General features: G+C 35.9%; 1 long non-coding RNA gene across 1 annotated transcript; it reads right to left on the reverse strand.

Annotated features, from left to right (window-relative positions):
• Positions 1 to 10,920: 10,920 nt before the first annotated feature.
• LOC137851760 (uncharacterized) lies at positions 10,921 to 14,765 on the reverse strand. The gene is made up of 3 exons (XR_011093439.1): positions 14,440 to 14,765; positions 13,566 to 13,673; positions 10,921 to 11,125 (listed from the first exon to the last, which is right to left on the reverse strand). It is a non-coding gene; the product is annotated as an uncharacterized lncRNA (long non-coding RNA).
• Positions 14,766 to 16,356: the final 1,591 nt, after the last annotated feature.

The raw sequence follows: 16,356 nt of genomic DNA on the forward strand, positions 1-16,356 counted from the left end.
CTGAAAGCTGATTGCCACTGATATACTTCCACGAAGAAAGCTAGGTTCATGCTAGTCAAGTCTTAACTCTTAACTTTTTTTTTTTTTCCAAACACCACAATTAAATAAATCACGGCATATATCACTGTATTATTTGGCAGATAATAAAACTGACTATCCTAGTGAAAAAATATATATGGGGATTGACTAAACACAGAAATGTTAGTGAGAATTTGGTTAGTACTGTAAAATTACACAAGTTATGTAAAATTGATAATCTCAACTCAGAAGCTAAACAAACAGTTTTTGGATTTGGTATGGATTTGGTACCTCTGCCCAGCCACACAGTATAACTCTGCTAAAACTAAATATCTAACTTCTAATAAGTCTAAACTTACTTCAGTCCATATAGAATATTCACTCTGGCTCTGTGTTTTGTTTTGTTTTCTTTTCTTTTCTTTTTGTATGCTTTCATGTCATTACACTAACATTACACAACAAAACAGTTATAGGTTCTCAACATATCCTGCACTAGTTACAAAATACTTTGAATTTTCAAAGTCTTGAAAGTACTTGGAATTTCACAGGAAAAAGGCTTCAGTGAAAGGGAGCAAATAGAGGTAAATCTATTTGTATACAAATTGAGCTACCTAAAAGCACAGCTGCCTGAAACTTTCATAGTGTGGCTCAGTAAGCACCGAACTAGAGTTTTTCTCTACAAACAATACCACATGATCCAAATATTACATGCTGATCTTTGTTCCTTGAGCTGTCCAGCCCAGTAATTCCACAGCAAATCTTGGAATGTTATTTCTAGCTAGAGGAAAGAAAGCAACAACAGCAAGTACAGATACCAAAAGGGTTTGCAGAACCACATTTCTTAGAATGAAACATCTTGCCTGGAGTCTAAAGACTCAGACTTCACAGGATTCACAATCTTAAGTCTTTGGGCTTTAGGTTCCTCAAGAGGATGAGCAACTCCAAGCAATATCCAACTTCCAAAAGAATAGTACAGTACTCTTCTGGCAGTAGAATTTTATTTTCCTTGCAGTAGGATCTGAAGAAAGGCACTTCTTTCATGCTAGAGTGTTTTTTGTTGTTGTTGTTTTCAAATGCTATGAGGGACAGTTCTTTTTCCCAAATAACTTAAATCTACCCTTAATTTAGTTCCCTCTTTTACTTCTATTTGCCTAAGGTAGACTAAAGGAATCAACCTAAATAATGTAGTAGATCAATATTTCTGTAGGAAACGACTGAGCTTGACTGAATCTTAACATATTGACTTACATGTCTGATTATTGCTATTTAGCTGTAAACACCTCTTTAATGCTGGTAAAGCAGAACATGCAAATTTAGTTTTCTTTAAGAGACAAGCTTGAAATAATTTTCCAAGTGTTTATAAAATAAATATCTTTGAAAATGGCTATAACCTTCACAAATATTTGTGTTCAAGAAAAGAAAATCAATGAGATGAAAGTATTTTGGGGTTGTTTAATTTATAGATATAGATATAGATAGATAGATATAGATATATAGAGATAGAGATAGAGATAGAGATTAGATATAGATATAGATATAGATAGAGATGATATAGATATATAGATATAGATAGATATAGATATAGATATAAATATAGGTATAGAGATAGAGATAGAGATAGAGATAGAGATAGAGATAGATAGAGATAGAGATAGATAGAGATAGAGATAAGATATAGAGATAGATTATAGATAGAGATAGAGATAGAGATGATAGAGATAGAGATAGAGATAGAGATAGAGATGAGATAGAGATAGAGATAGAGATAGAGATAGATAGAGATAGAGATAGAGATAGAGATAGAGATAGAGATTAGATAGAGATAGAGATAGAGATAGAGATAGATAGAGATAGAGATAGAGATAGAGATAGAGATAGAGATAGAGATAGAGATAGATAGATATCAAAGCCCTAAAGAAACCAAACTCATCTTTCAATTTTATCTGTCATTGCTTAGTTTTGCTCTTGTTATTCAGTCTGGGGCATTTTTGACCTAAAAAGGAAAAGACTGAAAGACGGATATGCTTTTGAAAGGTTGCTGCACAGAGGAAAAATCAACTTTTTTTTTTTTTTTTTTGCATGTTTTGGATCAAACGAGAAGTAATGGGCTTTGGCCACATGGGGGATGCATGTTAGATAATGGATGGGGTGAGTTCCTTTAATGAGTGGGTAGTGAAGCACTGGGACTGATTTCCTGGGAGGTTAGACACCTTCACTGGCAGAGCTTCTGCTGCTGAAGGTCTCTAACAACAGGTTGAGAAAAAGTCTTCCAGAAATGCTGCTGCCCTAGACTGGACTTGCTGACCAGTTGAGATACCTTAAACCTGATATTTCTTTCCTCCCTATCCTTTTCTTTGCACTTGTCTTTGTACGTGGTAGACACTATTGCAAGCTACAGCCTTACTTCTGTAAGTAAGCCTTACAGAAGAAACCAATCTTCTAAGTTTTGAGTAAAATCTGAGACAACATTTTGGATCACAACTGTCCCTTAAGTGTTTTATTTCATGACTATAATTAAGCAACTTCAAAAGTTATTACTTATGTGTTAAGAACATACCAATTCTCCATTCTCACAGTTATCAACTCCTGATCAATAGGTCCCTGATAACTTTTTTTGTTTTCATTTTTTGTTTCAGTAGCACATTTAGGTATATTTTCCATTCCCTGAAACCTGTCAAATAAGTTAATGACCACTGAAGAACAAAGTTAACCAGGATTTATCTTGATCTTGTCTGGTGAATAGAACAGATTCCATCTTTCAGAACCAAGGCACTGTCTCGTGAGGTGAAAATGCTATTTCTATGCCACTAATGTGTGTCAAATATTCCTGCACAGTTGCATGAGATTCCTACTGAGGAGAAGTTGGGGAGGATATTGTTTTTTATTTCACAGACCCTTTGAAAATCAGTCATCTTTTTTATTTCTGGAAATAAGTTAAAATCCTCACCTAAACCCTTCTAAAAGTAAAGATCATAGAACTACAGCCCACAGCCATTCTGGCAGGCACTGAAAGCTAATGGAACTGGCAATGCTTTTATCCAAAGAATATAAAAAATTGTTTTTAAAAGGTCATAAGTGTTTGTCAAGGGCACCCTGGGTTTGAAAAATATTTGCTTTGTCTAGTGTGAACAAAGCTGGTGGCTTGGAAGGCTTGAAAACACATGGGTCAAAACAAACCCTTCACTAGGGGCTCAGCTATTATTGTGAGGGACATAGTATTAAGTTGCAGGTGCAATAAAACGCTGACACAAAGCAAGTAGAATTTGGTCACTAAGAAAGTATCTGGTCTTGCACTGGATGTATTTTTCTGAAAAGTAAGAGAATTTTTATCACTTTGTTTCATCGTGGAACAGGAGTTAACGTTTCATGAAAGAGATAATGAAAATCACCCAGAGAGTCATTAAACAAAGAAACTTCTAGAAGCTGCATTACAAAAAATTTCCATCTCTGCTTGCCTCTTAAACATCTGAGTCACATTTTTACCACATCTTTTTGGAGAAATGACAGATCCAATATGTGCTTGATCTAAACAACTGAGGTGTGTGTAACGCAGAAAAGTGTGGGGAGGATTTCTTTGAAATAAAACTGCTCTGTAGAACAAAACTATTTGAACATAAATTTCAAAGGAAAGTTCGCAGATAATGGTGTCAGACTTTGCAGGCACAGCCTACTAGTAATCCTCATTGTTAACTGACATGATATGATGTAGGTATATGGAACAGAAAATAGATACATTTACAGTTCAGACACTGATTCAGTAAAGGTAGGCTAAGATTCTCCTTTACATCCTTCTCTTCTTGAAGTTGCACACATATTGGTACATTGTTTTAAATCCTGTTAGAATCTGAGAAATGCAAAAGTTGGTTCTCAAATAATATCTAACATTTTAAATTAAAAACATATCTTTTTAAGACAACCAAATTTACTAAATGTTGCAAGTTTCTGTATCCACAAAAAAAAAAAAAAAAATCTAGCCTCTAACTCTGAAATAATAAGTGCTGATATTAAACTCTAATCTTCAGCCTAATAAACCACATTATTTCAAACTTCATCTCCAATTTTCAGGCTAAGTATCTACTGTAGGCAAACAACTAGTCAGTTTTTGATTTAATAAGAAAGACACTTAGCAAGCCTAACGTTATGGTTCCTAAAGCAAGTATTTGGACATAGAAGCCTGAAATTCTGGGAAACTGAACAGAAGTGTTCAGTGTTCCAGGTATTTTGAAGTATGCACCAAGCTTGCTGTAATTGATATGACTGTGCTACTTCTACCGCAATCTTAATTTACAAAGTAAAAAGAATTTCACATGCTACAAAGGTTGAGGCCTGAACTGTCTTCTCTAGAAGAAACATTAGGAAGCTATAGGAAAATTCACCATGGAGAAACTGTTATCTAACATAAGTTTTCAAACTGAAGTAGAGCAGTCACACAATGTTCCTATTCACTTCTGAAATTTTTAACTACAAGTGTAGTCTATATTTAGGGGAGCTTTATTCCTCCCCTAAATTTAAACTGTACATATAGCTAATCCATTTGGGATCAAATAATGCTTTGATTTGATATATTATCCAGCTACCTCAAAGAACAAATTTCAAATTTAAAAAGAGGGGAATAGTCACATTTCTTGTGAAGCCTGTTCTTTAGAAAACTTATAATGAGTAAGCAAATCCACCATAGAGTTAAGGCCGGCTCAGAGGCCTGTCATAACTACAAAACACAATACAGTTGTATGAAGAGATAAGGGTTTTGGAGACTTTCTTACTTTAGGAGAGTGTGTTTGACTTAGTTTACAACTTCTGTTCCTACTTTATAAAATTATATAGCTTACACTGGTGTCTATATATCATTACAGGCAGGATACTTCCAGCTTGACCAGTATAGTGTGGATTCATACATATTTGCAGTCCTCTTCTAAACAGATACTGTACATTTTGCCCATGCCTACACAGACGAAGCCTAAAAATAGTATCTATTTTCAGGATGTTGAGAAGGCTTTTTTTTACCTCTCAAATCTGCCCAAGGTTTACGGGTGAAAATACACTGTTTTCTGTCATCATGTCTAGAGTTATGAATCACCTGAAACCCCACAGTGTTGAACATTGGAATAAAGTATACTTGACGGTCAGCTGCAAGGGAAAACACTGCTTCCAAACACTATACTGGCAAACAGAAGGATGTTTGTATTGTGTTTACTTTTACAGTTATTTGTGTGGGAGAGCTTTTTTTCTTTTGTTTTCCTCTAACAGTCAATGATACCCACTCTTTAGGGTCTTATTCACCAGAACTAACATTTAATTGAAACAACCCACTTGCACTATGGGTACTCTTAGTTCTGTTTGTATTCATGTGGTACAGAATAAAACAGTTCATCAATTCCATTTTGTTATTGCTCATTAAGCTACTTCCCTTTGAAACTGTACCTGTAGAATGCTGCATTTCAAATTAACGTTCAGAATATTCCACAGAGATCCCCCAAAGCATTTCTCTAATCTGCATGTGTCTGGAGATGAATTATCTTTCTTGCTGTACAGATAATTGTCCATGACAAGCACTGAAAGTACTTTAATTATATTTAAGCCTAATTCCTGTAATTCTTCCCTCTATACTGCAATATACACCTGGTTGCTCTTGGTGCCATTTACAAACCATAAACACCTCTATACCGTATATGTATAGAGGAAGTACCAGTCAGTGCTGTGGTCTTTACATTGCTTTGTATAATCAAGCTCCTGCAAATACATCTCAGCTCATGCAGTAAACTGAGAAGAAGGGTGTTCCTGGACACTAGGATGACTGCATCTTCATCTAAGCAGATGTTCTTCCACGGGTATCCTGTAGTGGTATCACTTATAAACTGCTGTTTTGGTGCTCTACCAATCAGCACCTATTGGGAGGAGCTAAAAGTATTGCAGGTCTGACAGCAGAGACAGTCATAAAACCACTGGCCTAGTCCTCTCCTCCAACATTTGCCAGTGGACCTACCCTGAATAAGGAGACATGCACTGCCAGCTCTGTCCAGGAGATTGTTACCAGCTACAGTTAGCAGTTACTACTGCCAAAACAAAGAATACTTTAGGTTAGCAAGCACTTCTAGAAATCTAGTGTATGTACAGCTTTGGCTAGAGCACCCAGGGCCATGTTAAGTGTCTATCTCTAAGGGGGGAAATGTCACAACATCCCTTGCCAACCTGTTCCAACATTTGACTACCCTTGTTATACAGAAGTGTTTTCTTATGTTCAGATGGAAAATACTGTTTTGGTGGTGGTGGTGGTGATGGTGATTGGTTGTTTTTTTTTTCTCATTTCTTTGTTTTAAATCCATGCCTCTTGTTCTGTCACTGGACATGACTGAGATGACTCTGACTCCCCCTTCTTCTCTCCCAACCATCAGCTATTTGTATATATCAATAAGATCCCTGTTGAATCTGCTCTTCTTCAGGCCAAACAATCTCTCTCAGCCTTTCCTAATGTGAAAGATGCTCCAGTCCCTCAGTCTACTTTGTGGTTCTTTGCTGGACTTGCTCCACATCTTTCTTGTACTGGGGAGCCCAGAACTGGACCCAGTGCTCCAGATCTCCAGCTGAGAGTTCAATGTAGATATCAGCTCCCTTGACCTGCTAGTAATGTGTTTACTAATGCAACCCAGTATGCTATTGGCCTTCTTTGCTGTAAGGATCAGGCCCAGTTTGAGACTAACAGACTGAATGTAATGAATGTGCTGGAGATCAGAGGTTCCACAAAAATGCTATTTTTCATGGTTACAAAGCTAGATTAAATTACCAGAACAGTTATCATTAAAAGCCCACTTGCATCTATCTTTTCCTGCCTCTTCCCTGCATAGCTCAGTCTTTCAGGTACAGCATAAACTGTGATGCACCGTGGTGTTGAAAACCCTCACTGCTTAGAATGGAATAGTCCCTCTTGTGGGTTGCTACAGTTTCCTTGAACTGGGTGGGAAGGAGTTAAAAATTCCACTGGCTTTCTGGCTAGTTGGGCTCTCAAGAAACATCAGGTTCTCTTTCCTGCTCTTCTTCATAGCAGTGTCATTCCTGCTGTGCTTTTCTAAACTTTTGTAAAGAGCTCCAGGGATGGGAACAGGAACATTTCCACAGACAAACTTCGGTGGTTCAAAACTGTTACTGTTTCTAAGGTCCAACATCTAATGATAATCTTCTTTGGCACCTCTTGGGTCCATTATCATCTGTCATACCAATACATCTTCCTTGACACCAGACATGGTAGTGTTTGATTATTTGGAGTTCATATGTTTGACATTTTCTCCTTTGGTCCTTCATTTAATCAAAACCAGCAGACAGAATCATAACTGGGATTGAACTGATAGCCCCAGACCTCCACCAAGCTCATAGTGCTCACTAAGACAATTGCATCTGTTTTCAAGTAACATACAGTCCTTCTATCTGATAGACATGTCAAACCATGTTTCCACGTAAGGTATGTAAGAGTAAAATTGCCTGCAGTTTGTGAAAAAGAAAACAAAGGTAAAAGAATGCACAGAGTGTTTCAAATAAAACACTGAATGAAGAACTGAAATAAATGAGGTATAGACTTGAATGTGAAGTTTTGTATATAAGACTACTATGTGACTTATGGAAATGAGAAATGGCATGGAAAATGTGAAGTATCAGCTGAGAATTTCGAAGTGCTACAAAGAACATGGGGGCAAGAGACTTCAGGCTACAGAAGCTGGAAGAAAAACCATGGAATGGGAGGGAACAGAAGAGAGAAGGCAAGCAAGAAGTGAAAACATCTGTGTCATAACAGGGAATGATAATATTGGAAGGTTCCATAATTTTAAATGGTATTTAGTTCTAAAGGGAGGGATGGTGAGATAGAAAAGGTTTTCTGAGCCTGTGGGGCGGAAGTCAAGGTCAACATTGGTATCACTCAGGATATTTAAACTATCTTTTAGGTTAAGACAAGACCAGTCAAACAATGTGAGGAAATATCAGAAAATTTGATAGAGATATTAAACACTTTTTTTTGCTTGTTACCTATTTGCAAATACTACATTTGCTCTAGGCTGAGCTACCTATACATGACTGTATACTTAGTTTTATTATTCAGGCTTCTAAATGGCAACTAGTGTATGGAAGGGTTGCCTTTCTCTAGAGTTGCTATTGGTATGATGACTGTATTTCCATATTTGTAAATATCTATGTGTGTTCTGTAGGATATATCGTATGGGAAATGGTCTTGCAGATTTACAAATGTACCAAATTCTATTTCAAGGGAAGTTATGCCGAAGTAAAGACTGCAGCTTATGTTGTGAGTATTAAAGTCCAGACTAAAGTATCAGTTTTATTTCAAATACTCAAAGTCTTTGTAGGAAAGCTTGTATTCATGAGAATTTACCTCAAGAGAAGCAAAGAGAACAGATGTGTAAAATGAATGTAAACAGAGTGTAAATTTAAGGGAAAAGACTCTATCCCAAATTCTGAAACTAAAGCAACCCTCAAATACTTCTAATTCCATGAATTATTCTTACCCTAGAAGTTTCTGTGTCTCAAAACTAGTGCTTTAGCCATCATGAAGTACATTTTGTAACAGAAAAATTACTTGTGCAAAATCATATATAATAAAAAAGAAAGTTCTGATCCTTATGAAGAGATGCAGAAGGACTCAACTAGGCAGTATGAGAATGTCACTACCAGGGCAGGTATTGCTATTTGCAGATACCAGCCCCTAACATTACTGTTGCCTCTGTTGATTTTGTACTTGACAGCAGAAGAACAGCATGTGATGAGCAAAATTGCTCCTGGCTTTTTGAAACCTGTGTTTGGAAAGCAGGAACATCACAAAAGAAGTAGAACTGTTTCACATTATGCATACATGAATTCAGATAATGCAACTAGAGCAATTACAAGACATAATCCAGCCAGCTGAAAAGCTATATCTTAACTATGCAGTTCTAGCTGAGATGTTCCAGTCAACAAGCGTTTAGCTAGAGGCAACTGTGCCTCAAAACAAAACATTTTCCAAAATTAGTTTTGAAAAATAGGCCCTTGGGAACTACTTTTTTAGATACTTGGTGATAAGGCAGTTTGTAAAGGAACATCTACTGCCCTAAGTTTTGCTTATACTTGCAAAAAGACAGAGCTGCCCTATTTAGAAGATCGGAGCCTTTGACATATTATATGGGTTATACGTAATTTAATCTTTTAACAGAATATTTTAAATCATCCCCAGAAAAAAAAAAAAATTAAAAAAAATCTGTAGAGTCATTGCAGAGCAATCACATTACTTCTAAAATCATCCTCAGACCTGTTTTCCTTTTATCCTGTGTTCTGTAGGCACTAATCTTGGTTTAAACTAGTTTCAAAACACCCCATTTAAATCTCTGGGAAGATTGTTTTTGCTGAATCACTTAAACATTCTTAGTAATTTTTGTTTTCAACCTTTTGGTTTCAACCTTATTTCTAATACATTAAACAGAGACCTTAATAAGGAGCATGGAAGACAGGTGTAAACAAAGAGAAGAGAAAAATAATCTATTTTAAAATTCCTGAAATGTTGACCGTTGTAAATTTTTACACCTAGTGAAATGCTGGGAGTACAGACCATCCTCTACTTGCTCTCTATCTGTGGGTCATAATCTGCTTGACATGTCCTGATAGTTTGGTGGTTTGTTTTTCTTTCCTTACAGTTGATTCCCACAAGCTACAGGATATATTAACATTTTAGTTCAGATGAGGAGCTTACCTTTGCCGACAATTTGCCAACTATCCCTTCTTGCTGTGCTTTGCTACAACATACACTGCATTCCTTTAAAATGTGTCTAAAACAGAAGATTCACACCTAATTCATACCAGCTACTATGACTAGTCTAAATTTGTACCACACTAGAGCCATTCTAAAATAAAATCCCTTGACATGACACACTTTATATGTAATATATGAAGTAGATGTTTGCACTGTCTGCTTTGCTCTACAGATCTGCTCTCATTGGGCTACAATGAACAGACCACGTAGCTACTGTAGACATAGACAGAGTTTGTCTAAATAAATAAATAAATCCCTTCCCATGGAATGTTTATGCCTGTGAGCACTTAACCTTTATATCACTATAAAATTTTTACTTGTTCTAGAAATAATTTACTTGATAGGGATATAAAGAAATTCTTCTCCATGAAAGAAAAACATAGGCACAGATAATACTATTTTGCTTTTAAACAAGCTTCACACACAAAATAACACCAGCCTGTACTAGGCTTAAAGATAGTTGAAAGTATTCTCAATGGTGTTTATTGAAGATAAAAGTAATAGTACTGGGTTTTCTTCTCAAAATTCAAAGAAAGAAAGAAATTTAAGGAATGAAAAATATGAGTGATTGAGTCACTTCTTGATGTGTGTGTGTGTGTTGTTGGTTTTGTTGTTGTTTTTTACATCCCTCATTGACCACACAATTCTCTGATTTCATTTCAAATTCCATACACATTTCTATGGTTTTGTCCGTATAACAGTGGATGGTAAAATTTGCAGTTCTCTATAAAACAGTTAACTCACCAGCAAAAGCATTTAGAATTCAATACATGATATAGTGTTTTACCTTAAAAGAGAAAGTGGATTAAGTATTAATTTGCAGAAGTCAGTCTCTGCCTTAGTCATGATGTAATTACTTATACAACTTGTATGATCTTGTCTGAGTTAACCTAACTTTACATGTTTTTACCTCTTCCAGATGAAATATGAAAATTGATTAGTTAATGCCTTACAGCACCTTGAAAATATGTGAGATTTACTATCTTATATTATTAGAAATTCTAACTACTGAAGATTGTGTGATTCTGTGGGTTTTGTACGTATCTAACGCAACTGAAGGGCTTAATTCTTACTACTCTTCTGTCATACCCCCCTACTAGCAAGATTCGATCACAATAACATCTCAACCATATGAAAAGATCTTTACTAAAGGTGTAAAGTAGTTTTCTCCTTAATGCTCGAGTCTTCCTCTAAGATCCTGTTTCAGGTTCACTGTCGTTGCTGGCTGATCACTGCATGGATCAAGCTTCTCTGGCTTCTCCAGCTGGCAGTGCGCAGGGGGTCAGCAGCTGCTCCCCTCATTTGATGCTCTGGGCTGGGTGTTTACTGAAGCAGTAATGACCAGTTTTAGAAAAAAAAAAAAATCATTGCTGAGGAGAAGCTTCCCCAGCACATCATAGTGAAACGTGGTCAGAAGGAAATTGAAATACCTGATAGAATGAAGTCAAGAATTTTGGATAGAGAACAGAACTGCAGAGCACCAGGTGGCTTTTGGAGCAAAAGTTGACCCAGGTATAATTAAAGAAATGACTGAAATCAATCATATTGCACTACATATAAAACATACTGGAAGTGTTAGAGAAAATTATAACTTTGGCCCAAGAGGTAGAAAAACATTAGAAAGCAGGATTTAGACAGAGCTTTTCACTTGGATTTGGTCTGTTTCAGTACCATTAATGTCATAAAGCTCATTGGTTTCAGTATCATGAATGTCATAAAGCTCATTGGTACATGCACAAAATGACAATGGCAGGAGGGAGAGCCCAAATCAAAACCTGGCAATAGCCCCTCAACACAAGCCCAGAGGAACACAGAAGAGCAGGTGGGAACCAAAATGAAGGACTCTTGAGGAATAGCCACCTTGTCGCAGCTGATCCATCAGCCCCAGTGTCCAGGCATAGAACAGGTCACCATGAGCCACAGGGAGCAGCTCAAAAGTGGGACAAGGGAGGGATCCAGGCGATTTAAGGAGGAACAAGAGGGGGAAGATGGAGAGGTAAGGGGATAAAAAGGACCAGTGATATGTAATTATTTGGCTAGTCAGTATGCCTGTCTAGTGAGAATATATGTATATACACACATGTATAAGGCATATCACCACAGCAGCTGGGCTCAGATACACAGTCTACCCAGTTGCTGGCATCTGAACATGTGAGCCCCCATGAATATATTTAGACTGTACTTTAAATTATTGTTGATGCAAAATATTCATTACAAGTTAAATGATTATACCTTTAGTTAATCTTAGATAATTTTTCAATTATCTAAGATTGAAAATGGCCAGGAGAAGAAGATATTGAGTAAAGATTGATGGTGTTCAACTCATTTAAGTAAATCAATATTTAGCAGATAGTTTTTAAGCATCACAATGCTTGTTTGTTTTTTAACAGCCTAATATTCATTAAAATTCATTAAATGACCTATATGCTCTAGTGGTGAAATCACATCCCTGTCATAGGCAAGGAGAGCCTGTAAGGAAGTAGTAGATTTTAAGATATTAAAGTTTACTTTCTTTTCATCATCCTATTAGCAGAGGAGGTAAAGTAGGGGTATCATGAGTGTATTAAGAAAAAAGCCATTCATATTTGGAAGTTTATTTTAGCTTGAACTTCATCAATAAATTCACTTCACAAGCTTTGCTGGTTTTATTTTTAATCATCAAAAAAACATTCTCTGCACTTACAGAAATTAAGCATAGTTTTGTGGTAAAGGTTAAACATGGGTTTACATGGGGATAACAAGTGTTATCAGGAGAGGTGCCCAAGTCACTTCTGAACTCATTAGCGTGGCTCCACTGTTTACAAGAGTCTATAATAACATGATCTTAAAGCGATTTTACCATTTCAAATCATACAATTAAGCAGAGGCCTGGGGCATGGTGTTTCATCAGTGCTGCAAGGAACAGATCCCTCACTTCAAGCTGACAATAACATTTAGCTACAACTAATTACCCATATTAAGATATTTCCAGTTTTTTAAAAAGTACAACCAGGGAAAAATAAGCCCTGAGGATTTTACCTTTACTGAAGTATATAATGTGTGAATATGCTGATATAAAATAGCTCCTTTCCAATGGTAACTTTGTATTTAACATGGGAAGAGAAAATGTGATAGTTCTTTAAGCTACTAGGTGGAAACTGTATACTAACTTTTTTTCAAATTTAGATTTCTGCAAGGTAACAATGTTATATTTTTATTACAGTGTAACCTATGAAAGATTTCTCTTAAGTTAAATGAATAATATAATTGATGTAAAATATGATGGTAATCTAAATGTGTGCACAATTATTACTAAATACAGTTGATAAAATGCATGGAAGATGAGTATGTAAGGAGGAAGATATATTTAAGCATACTTCCCCCAAACATTTTTTCACAGGCTGGTGTTCACTAGGTCTGCTTACTGTGTTCTGCTTAACCAAAGCAGTAGACAGTCTAGGAAAGTTGAAACAGGTAAAAACTACTGGTTGTTTTGGTATGGTTTTCTGTGCTTTTCTCCTGTGCTGTTAATACTGGAATGTTAAGCCATGGTTTGGCTTGATAGGGTTCTCCTGTCTATCTCTAATGCAATTCATGTGGCCCATGGAGCTAGAAAGGAAAGGGCAATAATACAACTATAAAAAGTAAATATATAAAATAGAAGCGAAATGTTGCTATAGTGAAATGGTCTGGAGATGGAGGAACAGAAGAAATTCTGCTATTAGTCCTCAAAGAGACTAAGCAGCATTTTTATATTGCATACACACAAGCTCATTCATAGTCTTACCTGTTTTCCATGTGTGGTTTCAAATTCCTTCTATGCATAGGTTTGCATCCCAATTCCTAACAGAAACTTCATAATAAGAAAGTGCATAGTTGACTTATCCCCTATGACCTGCATTTTGACAGAAAAGGGAGATGTTATTAACTGGGTGGTTAAGGAGCAAATGAAAAGAGAAGGAATAGATGGTAGGTTTGAAACCTGAAAAGGCAAGAAAAGAGGATCAGAACTGATGGATTCAGTTTTTCTTTATGGTTGCACTTCAGCATCTCTTGTAGAACAAAGCTTTTTAGGATTCCCATCATACATCATGATCTCAACGTCATGATTTTCAGTAAGAACAAGATCACTCCACTTTTGAATGATGAAAATCTATCTTATGTCCCATGAAATACACAACGATTGAAATGTGGAAAATGAAAAGTATTCTTTTCTTAAATCTTAGAAACATTTTTCCCAGTCTCAGTTGCAATGGAGAGATGCAAATTAACAGGCTGACTCCCAAGAACCAAGGGAAAAAATGTGTTGCAGGCCACCATACTTGTTCCCATATAACACGTTTGGATTTCAGCGAGCAGGGAGTATTTCTGAGATGCAAACTTGCAGACTGAGAGAATGGAAAGAAGGTTCCAGCTACCTTCCTCTTGTCACAATTCTGCTTCTCAACCACTAGTTGTATCAGTGTTCTTTTTGATAATGTGCACTGTAAAAGCAAAGCAAAAAGGGAACTAAGAAAATATTTATTTCTAATCTCTCAAGCATTGCTAACCCCTAATTTTTAGATCGTTTAAGCCAGCATTACTGTCCAAATAGAAAATGATAGCTAGGACATTTTAAGGTGTATTAACTTCAAGTATGAACGCTTTAAAAGAACAGTTACCTTTTCAAATTTAGTCCTGAAATGATACATTAATTATATAAAGAAACTTGGAGAACCATTACAGGAAAAACAGTGATTTTACGAGAAAAGTCCATGCATGATTATAATTAAACATGGAAGCATCCATAAAATTCCAACCCAAAAATGTAAGAGATCAGAACAGAAAATGTCTTCAACAGATACTGTAATTTATGGTCATCTTGTTTTGCAGTCCTTCTTAGCTGTTCTGCTGAAAGTAAGAAAGAATGGTGATTAGACTAAGTTAAGGGAGCAGACTGACAGAGCTCCAACTGAAGCCATTTTTTCAGGCAGGATAGCAAGTTGCAACACTTCTGACTAAGAATCGATGGCATCATGTTTTGTAAGATACTAGTGTATGTCATCATCCATTTATGAACACCTGTAAGTCCTTACATTTGATGACCTGTGCCCTTCCTTCAATAATTTTGATCAGCTGAGGACTGCAGATGATCCCAAAAATTTTCCAGGTGTTGTCATGAGTCTTGCACATTGTGAGGCATTCTCACAGTTTTGTCATCTCCAGTGTTGTTTTTTGCTCGTGGTTATTCCTAAGAGCATGCCTTTCAGAAATGGCACAGTATCACCATCATTGTTTTTATTGTTTATTCTGTAACCTTTACATTTCTAAATATGTGTACTGGTATTGCTTACCAGTCCTTTTATACCTAGGAAAATATCTTGTAGAAGTATTATTGCATGTGAATTATTTCACCTTGCAGACAGAATCTGTTTTATGGCTGAAATGTCTTTTGTGTTAGAAAGAGCCCCATGTTTTTTTTGTTTGTTTGTTTTGTTTTGTTTGTTCATTTGTTTTTGTTTGTTTGGTTGTTTGTTTGGTTGTTTGGTTTGGTTTGGTTTGGTTTTGTATTTCTATTTTTTATTTTTTTTGGCTAATATTGGGAAAACAGTAATCAAAATGGAAGCATTTTCTTATAATGCCTTCTAAAACTCCTCCATATTCCCTTGTGTTAAATCCATTTGGCCCATTTCTTATGACATACATAGTTATATAAATCCATATTTGATTCCACAGAGGATATTAACACACTTTACTGAATTACCCAGCTTAGAAATCTGAGATTTTTCATAGATGTGAATTATTGAGTCCCTAATAAAAGTCTTTATCTTTTCTTTTTTATAAGTGCTTAATTACACTACTATTCTAGAGGACAGAATTTTTCAATAGCTCTATCTCACCAGAAATACTGCATAATATCATGCACTGCATAATACCATGCATTACCCCAGTGTATTTTAGGCAAAGTCACTATCTCTTTTTTATCGTGTCTAAATGAAAGTGCCACACATTCTTTTAATCTGTATCTTCTCCAAATACTTTAATCTGCAAAGATCCCTTCAGATCTGCAGAAGCTCATGCACCTGTCACATCAAATGATTTTCGCCTGCGTTTTTTTTAATAACATGAATCCCCCTGACACATGCATTGCAAAAATGAATGCAGGAAGGGCTATTCTTCTTTCATTCAACAATTTCCATTCCTACCTCCCAGGGAGATAAAGTACTTGCATACTAAACTTTAATTCTTTGGGTTTGTGGGTTTGTTGTTGTTGTTTTTTTTTTTGTTGTTGTTTTGTTTTTTGTTTTTTTTTTCCTACCAAATGTTTTCATATTAATGAAGCTGATACATTTATACTTCGGGACACCAAAAGACTAACTAATCCTCTTGATGCTTTATTTCTTGGGACTTGAAAGGCTTTTAAGTGCCACCTGAAACTTAGTATTATCCTGTTTGTTTGATTTAATTTTCTGTAAGTAAAATAGTTTTTAATGATGTGGTTTAATAATGGACAAGTGCTAAAAGATTTGGTTCAGTTTGCATAAGCCACTAAAAGCTTTTGGACACTCATTCTAGTTTAAATTCTGTCATTACAAAAA

This window comes from Anas acuta, chromosome 2 (assembly GCF_963932015.1).
Source record: "Anas acuta chromosome 2, bAnaAcu1.1, whole genome shotgun sequence".
NCBI classification, from domain to species: domain Eukaryota; kingdom Metazoa; phylum Chordata; class Aves; order Anseriformes; family Anatidae; genus Anas; species Anas acuta.